We start from the raw sequence: 12,026 nt of genomic DNA, 5'->3' as shown, positions 1-12,026 counted from the left end.
ATATCACACAACACATTCAGGCAATCAGGTGGAACCTGTTTTCTCAAAATCTCACTAAGGTGATATATACACTGCATTTATATAGCATATATCATGGACAGAAGTAGGCCAAAAATTAAAAGGGATAGCTGATTGCACAAGACCTAGGATAAAAAAGTACCCAATCCTGGTAGGTGCACTAGTGCCAGGACTAGAAAAAGTAACAGTCTAGAATCCTCAAAATATGGAAATATTCCTACAATGGGGCCAGGCCAAGCCTAAGGGGAGTAAGACCTCCCTGTTGTAGAAGGAAGTAGCAGTCCACAAAAATCATTAAAACTGATAGGCCAAAGAACAGCCATAAAGACAATAGAGTGAATTATTGAGGATAAGAAAGAAATTATGTATTGTTACTATTATGCAAAAAAAAAAAAACAGAATTTCCAGACACAAGACATACAAAATGATTATGAGAGAAATTAGAGGAAAGAAAAATACTTTTGCAAGAAAAACTGTCAGAAGCTTCAAATGAAAATTTGTGTTCATTAATACAACAGATTTGTGAAAAACAAGAAACTTTGATCTGTTTGGAAAAAGAAGCATCAAAGGAAGTGCAAAAATGTAAACAACAAAACCTAGAAATATTTGAAAAGTATAAAAAAAGAAATATGGACATGGGAAAAAAGAGAGATTAGATACGGTGCAATATTTATCCAAAAGAGAACACCAAATTAATCAATATAAGGAAGGCAGCCCCAAAGATATTTGAAGAGAAATACAGGCAAAGGCATCTGGATTTGGAAAATTTCATAAAAAAATAATATCACAAAGATCGACCTAGAAAAAAAGATTAGTAAAGTAGAAATTAAAAAAAATAGAAGTTGAAGTTATAGAGTGCCTGTGAAGTGAAGGATTTGGTGTAGAAGGTCTAACACAGGTTAAATCACAGCACAATGGAGTGAGTCCCCAAAGTAAGGAGAAACAGGAAGATCAGGAGACATCTGAAGAAGAAATATGGACATGGGAAAGGAAAAGAGATTTAATATGCTGTAATATATATGCAAAGGAGAAAGCAAAACTAACCAATAGAAAAAGAGCAGCACCAAAGATATTTGAAGAGAAACCCAGGCAAAGGAATCCAGACATGGAAACTTTACAATATAAAAAATAAGAAGACAGAGGAAATGCAGAAAAGGAGGTTAATAATGGAGAAGTTAAAGAAATAGAAACTGAGGTTATGGAGTACCTGGAAAGTGAAGGATTCAGTGTAGAAAATTGAATGGAGAAGGCACCACAACAGGCTAGAGCAATGGATATTCAAATTAAAGGGAATCCTGTTGAACAGGAAGCAATTGGTCAGGTGCCATATGAAGATATTTTGGAGCCTTCTAGAGGAAACCAGAATAAATGTTCACTTGAAGCTAGACAGCAAGGAAAGGGACAGGAAACTGTGGAAACTCTGATGCAGTCAATGTTGAGAAGTGATAGGCCAGTGAGTTCCCATAAGACAGAGCAACAATGGCACAGGATGAAATTGAAGAAAAGGTGCCACAGGAAGATGCTATAGAACTTTCTATAGAATGCCTGCAGGAAATGGAAAACAAAGGATATACCCTCAGTTTGGAAGAAAATGAGCTAAGAGAAGAGTTGCTTGATTTAATAGACATGGATAAATATATTAAGATCAATGAGAGAAATAGACTGCAGAAGGTCAATAAGATCCAAAAAGTCAGAAGTCTGATAAAACAGATGAATGCAGTAATTAGGTCTGTCCCTAGAGATATGTTATATAACAGAAGTAAACAGGATATATTACTGTGCTGCATAATTAATAACTGATAAAGTTCTACCACAAGAACACAGGGTAGCGAGGGAAAGGAAGGGGAGAAATCGATTATCATTGCGGAAGTATTGAATAGAGAAAATTATAAAGCAATTAAGACAAGAAGTGCCACTGTTAGAAAACTATCGAAGAGGGAATAGATCAGCAAAAATACTAAGAAAGATAGATGTGATGAAAGCATTGAGCAGTATTAGAACAGAGCAGGATCTGTCATGCACTATCGCAAATAAACTAAAAATTTCAGCACATAGGTGAAAAACTTAGGAGATACACAGATAAATATAAAGGGAAAAGTACAACATAAGCAATTTATTGATGACCCAAAAAGGTTTTGTAGAGAATTGAGAAACAAGGTAAAAGGAATTAAAAGACCACCAAATAAAGAGGAAATCAATACATTTTAGACCATTATCTATGAAGCTCCTGTGGAACATAACAAAGATGATAAATGGATAGAAGCAAATTAAAGAATAACAAGTTTAAAGGTGCAGGATATGAAATAGGATGAAGTAACAGCCATAGAGATTGAAACAAAGATAAGAAAAGCCTCAAATTGGAAAACACCAGGGCCAGATGCAGTACCTAACTTTTGGTTAAAAGTATTAACATCTTTGCATGAAGATTTAGCCATGAGTAAGAACTATTTATATACGCACCCCAAACAGACACCAACCTGGCTAACAACAGGCAAAACAATGCCCCTACTTAAGAGTGATCCTGCAAGCTACCCTAAAAATTATAGACTAATAACTTGCCTTCTGAAAATATATAAACTATACATGGGAATTGATGCTGACAGAGTTTATAGTCATTTAGAAGAAAACGCAATTATGGCAGTAGAACAAAAGGGCAATAAAAGAAAGTCATATGGAACAAAGAATCATTTGTTGTTAAATAAATTCATACTGGAGAATTGTAAAAAGGGGAATAATTTAATTATGGCATGGATTGACTATAAAAAAAACATTTGATAGTATCCCACATTCATGGATAAAAGAGTGCTTAAAAATTTATAAGATACACTCTACACTGATCAACTATATTACAGTGACCATGAAACTGTGGCAGACCACTTTACAATTAAGCCATGATAAAGGATAAAAATTTAAAGGGGGATTCACTCTCTGTCATCATTGCTATTCTGCCTTGCCATTAACCTGTTAAGCTGTTTTCTTAACAGCTTATGTCATGGCTATAGTTTGGCTCCTTAAAAACAAAAAACTGTAAAGACTTTGCATCTTTTCTTTGCCGATGATTAAAACTGTATAGTTCATCAGATGGGGAACTGAAAGCAGGTTGTCAAAACTTTTTCAGATGATATAAGAATGTCATTTGGTCTTGATAAGTGTGCAAATGCAACCTTTAAACCAGGAAAACTGCAGCACCAGGAAAATATCATTTTGGGACAAGAATGTGATATAAAAGAACATGAGCAAGAAGGAGTGTGCAAATATTTGGGAATTGATGAAGGATCAACAAAAAACATGAACAAATGCAAATAAAACTTAGTAAGGAATACTTTAGAAGACAAATTAATTCTGAAAATAGCATTGAAATCTAGGAACAAAATCAAGCTATAAACCAATTTGCTCTTCCTGTCCTAACTTACAGTTTTGGAGCGATTGGCTCCAAAATGTGCTGGATAGATTGGACAGGAAAACAAGAAGGATGCTTCATGCTCACCAAATGATTTATAAAAATCAGTGTATACCAAGATTATATGTTCCCCATTCTGAAAGAAGTATGGGCATCCTTGAAATTGATTACATGTATAGATCTCCAATTGTGGGACTCCATACATATCTGCTGACCTCACAAGTCCCAAATGTAGTGAAAGTTTTGAAACATGAAGAGAATCAATCTAAGATGACTTCTCTGGTTAATTTAGCAGAAGAATATCAGCATTAAACAGTAATGGAAATCAAACCAGAAGTAGATAAAAATCAGGCAGCAACTGAATGTGCCAAAAAACAAAAGAAAGAATATAGGGTGAAGGACCAGATGAGAAGGAAGAAATGTGGAAAAAGCATAAATATAATTGCAAGTATAGAAAACATCTGGAAGAACCTCATGTTGATCAGGAACAAATGCAGGAATGGTTAAGGAGAGGCAAATTTAAACCAAGAGAAGAAAGGTTAATACTGGCAACCCAAGATAGTGGGCTCCGTACATGCTGATTTACAAAGTCCATTGAACATGTGGGAGAAAAAGACAAATGTAGGTTTTGCAAAACCAAATTGGAAACAGTCGCACACGTTGTTGCTAGTTGTGACATATTAATGGCAGAAAGACTGTATAGTGAAAGGCATAATAATGTGGCAAGACTGTTGCACTGGGGATTGTGCAACCATTATTGAAGTTGCTGAAAAACACTGGAAACATGAGCCACAAAGCATCATAGAAAATGATGAAGTTTATATCACATGGGTCACCCATTACCAACAGTTCAAAAGATAGAGTCTAGAAAGCTGGATATAGTACTTCAAGAAAAGAAGAGAAAAGTAGCATTGTTCATTGAAATCACTACACCCAGTGACTACAGTGTCTTGTGTACAGAGAGACACAAAGTCATAAAATATCAGGATCTGGAGGCATAAACGAGAGCAATGTGGAAGAAAGATGCCCAGATAGTTCCAATAATAGTAGGAGCAAGAGGTCTTATAAAAAGGAATGTACAACTGTATTTAGATGTGTTACAATACTATGTACCATGTAGAGAACTATGTAACCTTGTAAGAATTGCAGAAGGAGTCATTACTGGGCACATTGCAGGTGCTGTAAAGAGCACTTTTGGCTAACATCAAAGATTGAAACAATGGTAATTTCATGAACTTTACTCATACTTTGACTTAGGAATGGGGTCTATTCCCAACACAGTTTTAGAAATCCAAAAGATATGGGGAAATAAAAAAAGATTGAAGCAATCACCTATTATCAACAGTTCACAAAAAAAAAAAAAAAAAATGCAATAAGTAGTCCATGAAAAAAAGGCAAAAGTTACACTGATCATTGAAATTGCTACACCCAGTGACCACAGTGTCTTATGTTCAGAGAGACACAAAGGCATAAAATACCAGGATATTCAGGCAGAAACAAGGACCATGTGAAAGAAGGGTACCCAGACTGTACCAATAGTAGTAGGAGCAATGGGTCTCATAAAACAGAATTTACAGTCATATTTAGATATGCTACGGATATATGTAACTCCATGTAAATTGCAGAAGGAGTCAGTTCTGGGCACTTTTAGCTAACATCAGTGATTGAAATAATGCTAATTTCATGATCTTTAATCATACTTTGACTTAGGAATGGGGTCCATTTCCATAATGAAAATAGAAACACGAAAGTCTTGGAGAATTTTAAACCATCAGAAGCACTACTATTAAAGCCTATACAACATTTTCAACACCCATGCATTCAAAGAGTTTATAGAATCTTTTATGACCAAGACATAATCTACATCGTTCCTTCTGAAACAGGCTCAGCTGTTTGAAAACACATCTTTGCATTTCTCTGACAGAGGCTTTCCAGTAGAAGCTGAGGAATGTTATCCTTTATATCAGGACCAACCCCTTCAACTCCCATTTTGAAAATGGAAATCAAGACCCCAGTTTGTTAGTCCATTTGTACCATTCCATCTTGCAAACAATGTTGAAAAGGTAACGCACTATGATTCCTGGACAATACATAACTTCCTTCAGCATTTTTAGCCAACTCTCATCCGTTACTGCTGACCAGGAAGGGATGAATTGAGTAGTATCCTGGGATCAGAATGGTAGCTAAAACACAACTAAAACTTCACCTATCGTATAGGTTCATAGGTTGGTACTAGGCTATTGGCCCTAGGGCCTGTACAAGCCTAGCCATAACAATTCCTTGGAAATTTCTTCCCACAATATTTACTTCCCTGGACCTCTGTCTAGCAGGACGACTGACGTGATCAATGGATCTGTTTCTGTGTGTCTCCAGGATAAATGTCACAGTAATCATCAGATTGCCATATCGTCAAACCATTCTTTACATTCAAAATCTTACAGCCCATAACCAGTTAGCACCAATACATAAACAGTTTTCCTAGTATCTGAGCCTTATTCGTAGTTAAGTGACACTACAGGCTACCACATCTCTATACATATGATATAAACCTTACAATTCCCATATAATTGTCTCTGAACCTACCTTTTACCCCACTTCTTAACTACAATATTAACATTTACTGTCCTACCAAATTATTTCCCTTACATCTATTTCTTTGAATTTCTAAACATTAGTCACATGATCGATTATCTGTCTGACAAACCCACTAATACTCATTTTCAAGTGCTCAATGTTCATCAATTACTGAATGCATAAGTATCTTTTCTTCTTCTTCTTTCAGGTTTTCCCAGTTAGGGGTCACCAAAGTGGATCACCTGTCCACTCATGATTGGCAGTGGAGTTTTTACATTGTCAAGTTGCCAGCCCAGCACCCAACCTTCCACACACATGCACGCACTCACGCCCAGGGCCAATTTAGAGTGCCCAATCCACCTACATCATGTCTTTGGGATGTGGGAGGAAACCAGAGCACCCGGAGGAAACCCACGTGACCACAGGGAGGACATGCAGTCTCTGCACAGAAGGTACCCCAGCTGAAGATCAAACTGGAGAACCTCTTGCTGTGAGGCAGTACCGCTAACCGCTCCACCACCACGGCCTTTATTTCATATGAATGTGATCCAGTTAGCAAATATAAGTGTAATTGTTAATGCATCTTACTTTATACCTCTCCATGTAATTAGTGAATGTCTGTTTAAAATGTTTGTAATATATTGGAGCTCTTCTCCCCAGACTTCCACTGAAGATTGATTTTTTTGACTAAATTCAATCAGGCAAAGCCTGGTAATTAAAAGTAAAATAAAATAAATAAATAACCATTGTCATTTTGATGGATGGAACTAGAATGCATGAATGTTCTGCTCATGTGTTTTTTTTTAAATCCATGTGAAGGACACAAAATTTGTATAGGTTCATAGGTTCTCAGGTGTGTACTAGGCTAATGGTAATGGGGACATTATAAGCCTAGCCATAGGATTCCCCTGGCATAGTGCCACCCGACCTTAGTTCCCAGTGCCTCAGTCAAGTAGTGTCACTGGAGTTATCCCTGGGGTGAATTTTCTGTTTCCCATCCACTCATCAAGATTTCTCTTGAAGAGGGTCAGTGAGGTGCTATACTTAACATGTATGGGAAGTCTGTTCCACAGCATGGGCAGTCTCTGGGTTATGAACCTCTCCCTTCAGCATGTTCTGTTAATTGTGGTAATGAGGTTGAGGTCTCTGGAGTGTGTGGTGTGGAGGGATTGAGATTTCTTTAGATGTAGCATTTCTAACAGAGATGGGTCAGACATGGCTTTGTAAGTCAAGCAGTGATTGCCTCTAAGTAGGTGATATGAGACAGAGAATAGTTGGAGATTTTTGAGTCTGTCCATATGGGACAAGTGTTTAAAGCCTAGGATCCTCTTTGTGAGGTACTTTTGTGGCCTCTCTAGTTGTTGCGGGTGTCTAGTGAGGTACATGCCAAATGGGGCATTGTACTCAATGATTGGCCTAATGAGGGAAGAGTAGAGGGAGACAATGACCTCTTTCTTCCTGGATGCAAAACCCTTAGTAATGAGATGTGCCACATAGAAGGATTTTCTAACCACAGTGGCAATGTGGTGATCAAAAGAGAGGTTGCTGTCAACCTGTGTTCCCAGATCTCTTATAACATCTTCTGTGTTCAGTGGGCTACCATCGATGTGGCAATTCATGGGAACCTGGTTTTTCCCACAGGGGATGATGACACATTTTTTGGCATTGAACTTAAGGCCATGGTTCTGACACCAGTCACTGGTCTCAGTGAGGCCATTCTGTAGGATGTCAACATCACTTGGGGAGTTAATAATAGCTCTCAACTTGCAATCGTCTGCGAACTTTGTCAGCCCTCCCTTCATGTTGGCCTGGACTTGAGAGAAGTAGAAACCAAACAGGAGAGGACTCAGTACTGTACCTTGTGGGATTCCACTCATGACTAGTCAGCAGTCTGACTTGGAGTCAGCTACTTTCACACTGTGGGTTCTATCTGTGAACCAGTTTGCAACCCTCCTATTGATATAGGGGTTGATGCTAAGCTTAGTTAGTTTTTCTATGACTCCAGAGTGGGGAATGGTATCAAAAGCCTTGGCCAGATCAAGGTAGGCACTATGAACCACCTTGCCTTCATCCACAGCTCTGGTGACTGACTCAAAGAAGTTGACCAAGTTGAGCAAGCATGATCTACCCTTCACAAAACTAAACTGTCTGGGATCCAGAGTTTGGAGATTACCTATATAATATAAAAATTTTGTAGAAGAGGTTATAAGGAAGCTGATGTAATGAAAAGTTTGGATAAGGTTACAAAAAATAAAGGGAATGGAAACAGCTATGGGAGAAATAATGATGAAAAAGAACACATTTACTTCACCACAGCATATTCAGTAATGTCACAAGAAGTAATGGAACAAGTTAAATATTTTTGGAATGTAGCGAGAAGAGAGGTGGATTTTTTACACTACAAACAAGTATGCTTTTCCTTCAGAAGAGGGAGCAGCTTAAAAGATTTTTTAATACACAGAAAATTTAAAATGCCGTATATGACTATGAATAAACAAATAAATAGGCAGGGACCTTTAATATGTGGACAGTGTAGTGTGTGCAAATATGTAGTGAAAGAATTTGCAAGTATAAATGGAGTGTTATTTCAAACTAATGGAACATTTAATTGTAATACAGAAGGGGTGGTTTATGGGCTAAAATGTCCATGTGATAAATTTTATGTAGGAGAAATGAAAAGGCAGTTCACCTGCAGATTAAAAGAACATGCATGAGACATAAAAAATAATAAGCAAACAAGCCCTATAGCAGTGCACTTTAATGGATGTCATAATGGTAACCCGCTAGGGTTACAAGCAACAGTTTTAGATAGGGTAGAAATGAACTTGTATATGAGCGAACAACAAATGAAATGTTTATTAAGAAAAAAAGAAGCTGTTATGATTTTAAAGTTCAAAACATTGAACCCTGTGGGTTTAAATCAAGAATGCATATGGAGAAATGTGCTATAATGCAGTACTGTGTGTTTTAATTGATAATTGATTAATTTTTAATTGTTTAATAACATAATGGGACAATTAAGTGTACATAAAATGGGGGGTTGTGATTATTTGAATGTATACCCTGATAAAGGCATATTAAGCCGAGGTGCTAGAGAAAACAAGTTTTGTGGATTTGTTTTATTAAATATTCTACAAAATTGCATCGAGACTTGTCTGAAGTTTGTGGTTCATCATATATTTTTGTTTTCCAGTAGTGGTTTACAAAATTACCTATATCCTTGCTTATTAGGTCCATGATGATGCATTCCATAGCTTTGCATATAAGACTCGGCAGGCTAATGGGGCGATAGTTCCCAGGGTCTGTATTTGCTCCTCCTTTGTGGAGAAGGATGACTGTAGCAGTGCACTATTTGGTAGGGACAAAGCTTGAGGTGAGGCTGTGGTTGAACAGGGCACACAGGTAAGGTGCCATTTCACTCTGTAGTTCATGTACAACACACCCAGGAATATTGTCAGGTCCCATAGAAGCTGCATTCTTGGCCTTGGACAGTGCTGTTTTAACCTGTGCAGCAGTAATACTGGGTGACTGGCAATCTACTGGTATTGTGACTGGTCCTTTGGAGGGGTAAAGTTGGCACTGAATCTGTCAGCCAGTATACTGGCAATATCTGTTGGCTCGGTATAGGAAGTACCATTGTGCACTTCTTTTCAGTATAAGAAGTAGAAAAATAACAACAGATTGGTAACGCTTGTTTACAGACTTATTGACTATGACACCCAGAGAATATGTGCCTCATAAAATATATGAATGTGCTGGAAAGCAAGCACAATTTGCAGAATAACATGGTACGTCACAAGAAAGTGCCTCCAAAATTTAATAATATGTTTATTTTCATAAAGTCGGAGTGGGGAAAGTACCCTACAAAATTAGCAGAATATTGTACAATGAACCATGAGCACCATGTAGAGAACCAGTCCCAATGAACCTAGAGAGGAGACTTGGAGAACATAGCACTGGCAGTGCAATATGAGTGTGGTAGCTTCATATTAAACAGGCACATTGTACCCTATATCCTGCATGGCCAACTAATTTGAGACCATACCGATTACTTTTTAAACTGAAGGATTACAGTGGTAAAGTGTCTGTTTAGAAAGTGTCCAAACAAGTATTACCAATCTGTGGTTTTTTCATGACTCTCCACTTTTTATACTGTAAAGAAGTGCATATGTTGATGGGAGACATTTACATTATGCACACAATAGAAGTCAATTTTGGTTTACTATCACTTGATATAACAGCATTTGATTGAAAGACAAATGGTTAAAGCATTTTGGCTGAAAAGTAATTGGACTGAAAACTTATTTGGCTGAAAGCACATTTGACTGAAAAACCATTTAATTGAAACTTCTTTTCACTGAATCACAAATCATAGAAAACATTCTACCTAAGAAAATGCATCATAAAACAATGTTTTCCCATAGGGGTAAGCATCCTGCAGCCTCCATTTGGGGGCTTTGCCTTCATACACTTAATTATATATACTAAGTCCATGGCCGCACAACCAATGGAGAAAGAAAAAAAATCACCCTACACAGTGAATGAGTGTTGCCGCACAAACACAAACATGGATAAATTAGGGTGTGCAACATGATGGTGACATTGCCAATCCACACATGGTCCCCTAGACTCACTTTCCTAGCAAATCATATCCTCAAAACGGCACCAGTACATGCTACCTACACTTTTATTCTATTCTCTTCTATCATTTGTGAATCAGTGAAATGAGATTTCAGTTCAGATGGTTTTTAGTCACATGGATTTTCAGGAAAATTGTTTCAGCCATTCAATGTCAATCAATTGCAGTCTATCATATGATAGTAAACCATTAATATTTGTGGTTTTAATCAGAAATGGCCTTCCTACACAATATGCTGGTGAAGGAAAATGTAATCAATGAGTCTAAACAGGAGTGAAACAAGTATAAAAACAGTGTGACGGATCACAAAAGTCTTAAAACACAATTAGGAAAGTTTGCTGTACTGCAAATTACTGACCTTCCACCCATCCCCCACCAACACCCAATCAAGATATGACAGGAATTTTCCCAAGTGTCTACAGAAAGGGACAGGGAACCAACATCTGTGGTGAACATGTTTGATGATTATCATCAAGAGAAAAGTGGTGAGAGTCAAGTATAGCTAATCATCAAAAGAGTTAACACCAACTAGGCCCTGTCAAGAAAATGGCTTTTGTATGTTTTCTGAGGTTTTTCTAAAAACAATGAAAGGGACAAACAAAGTATTAAAACTAAATAAATCATAACACACCAAGGGACGAGAACCAAGTAGCAACATGCATTTCATTTTAAAGTAAAGCATATATATATTTCCTCTATATTACGTTCCTCTGTTGAAACTTGGTTATCGGATGCCCAATTAATACTCAACCCAACAAAACTAAACTACTCATCTTCCAACCCACCAAACATACTCAAAACAACTCTCACTTTAACATGCAAAAGACAACACCACTATATACCCAACTGAACACACCAAATTGCTAGGAGTAGAAATAGGCAATAAACTAAAATGTGACATTCACATATTCTTGACCATAAAAAAAGTCCACAATAAACTAGGAGCGCTATACAGAAATAAGCAACTTCTCACCAAAGCAGCAAAGATTTCAATAGCAAATTCCCACCTTATCTCCACCCTGCTTTATGCCTGTCCAATATATACCAACCTAAGGCAATGCGATTTAAACAAGCTAGAGACCTGCTACAACAAAATCGCCAAATTCACCACAGGGGCATCCTACCGTAGTCACCACTGTCTCTCACTTGCTGAACTGGGCTGGCTTGAACTCCCTCACCTCCTTCAGTGGTATCAACTCTCACTTGCCCACAAACTAATAAATCATCCACTAAATATCCCAACCCTCCAGAATTTACTCCAACCCAATCGCACCACCAGACCACTAAGATCCAGCAACAAAAATCACTTGTAGATCATCAAAGCCAATAACTCTGCTGTTGAAGCACTATTCTCTTGCACCATTGCCAAGTTATGGAACTCCCTTCCACCCAGAA

The 12,026-nt window shown here is 37.5% G+C and overlaps 1 protein-coding gene across 2 annotated transcripts in view; it reads left to right on the top strand.

The window, feature by feature from the left end:
- The window catches only part of PTN (pleiotrophin), a 1,697,813-nt gene that overhangs the window by 612,059 nt on the left and 1,073,728 nt on the right, over window positions 1-12,026 (top strand). The window lies entirely within an intron of this gene.

Source organism: Protopterus annectens, chromosome 11.part0 (assembly GCF_019279795.1).
Source record: "Protopterus annectens isolate FY-2018-M chromosome 11.part0, PAN1.0, whole genome shotgun sequence".
In the NCBI taxonomy this organism is placed as follows: Eukaryota; Metazoa; Chordata; order Ceratodontiformes; family Protopteridae; genus Protopterus; species Protopterus annectens.
The sequence above is the reverse complement of the archived record's forward strand: the minus strand, read 5'-3'. Positions and strand labels throughout refer to the sequence as shown.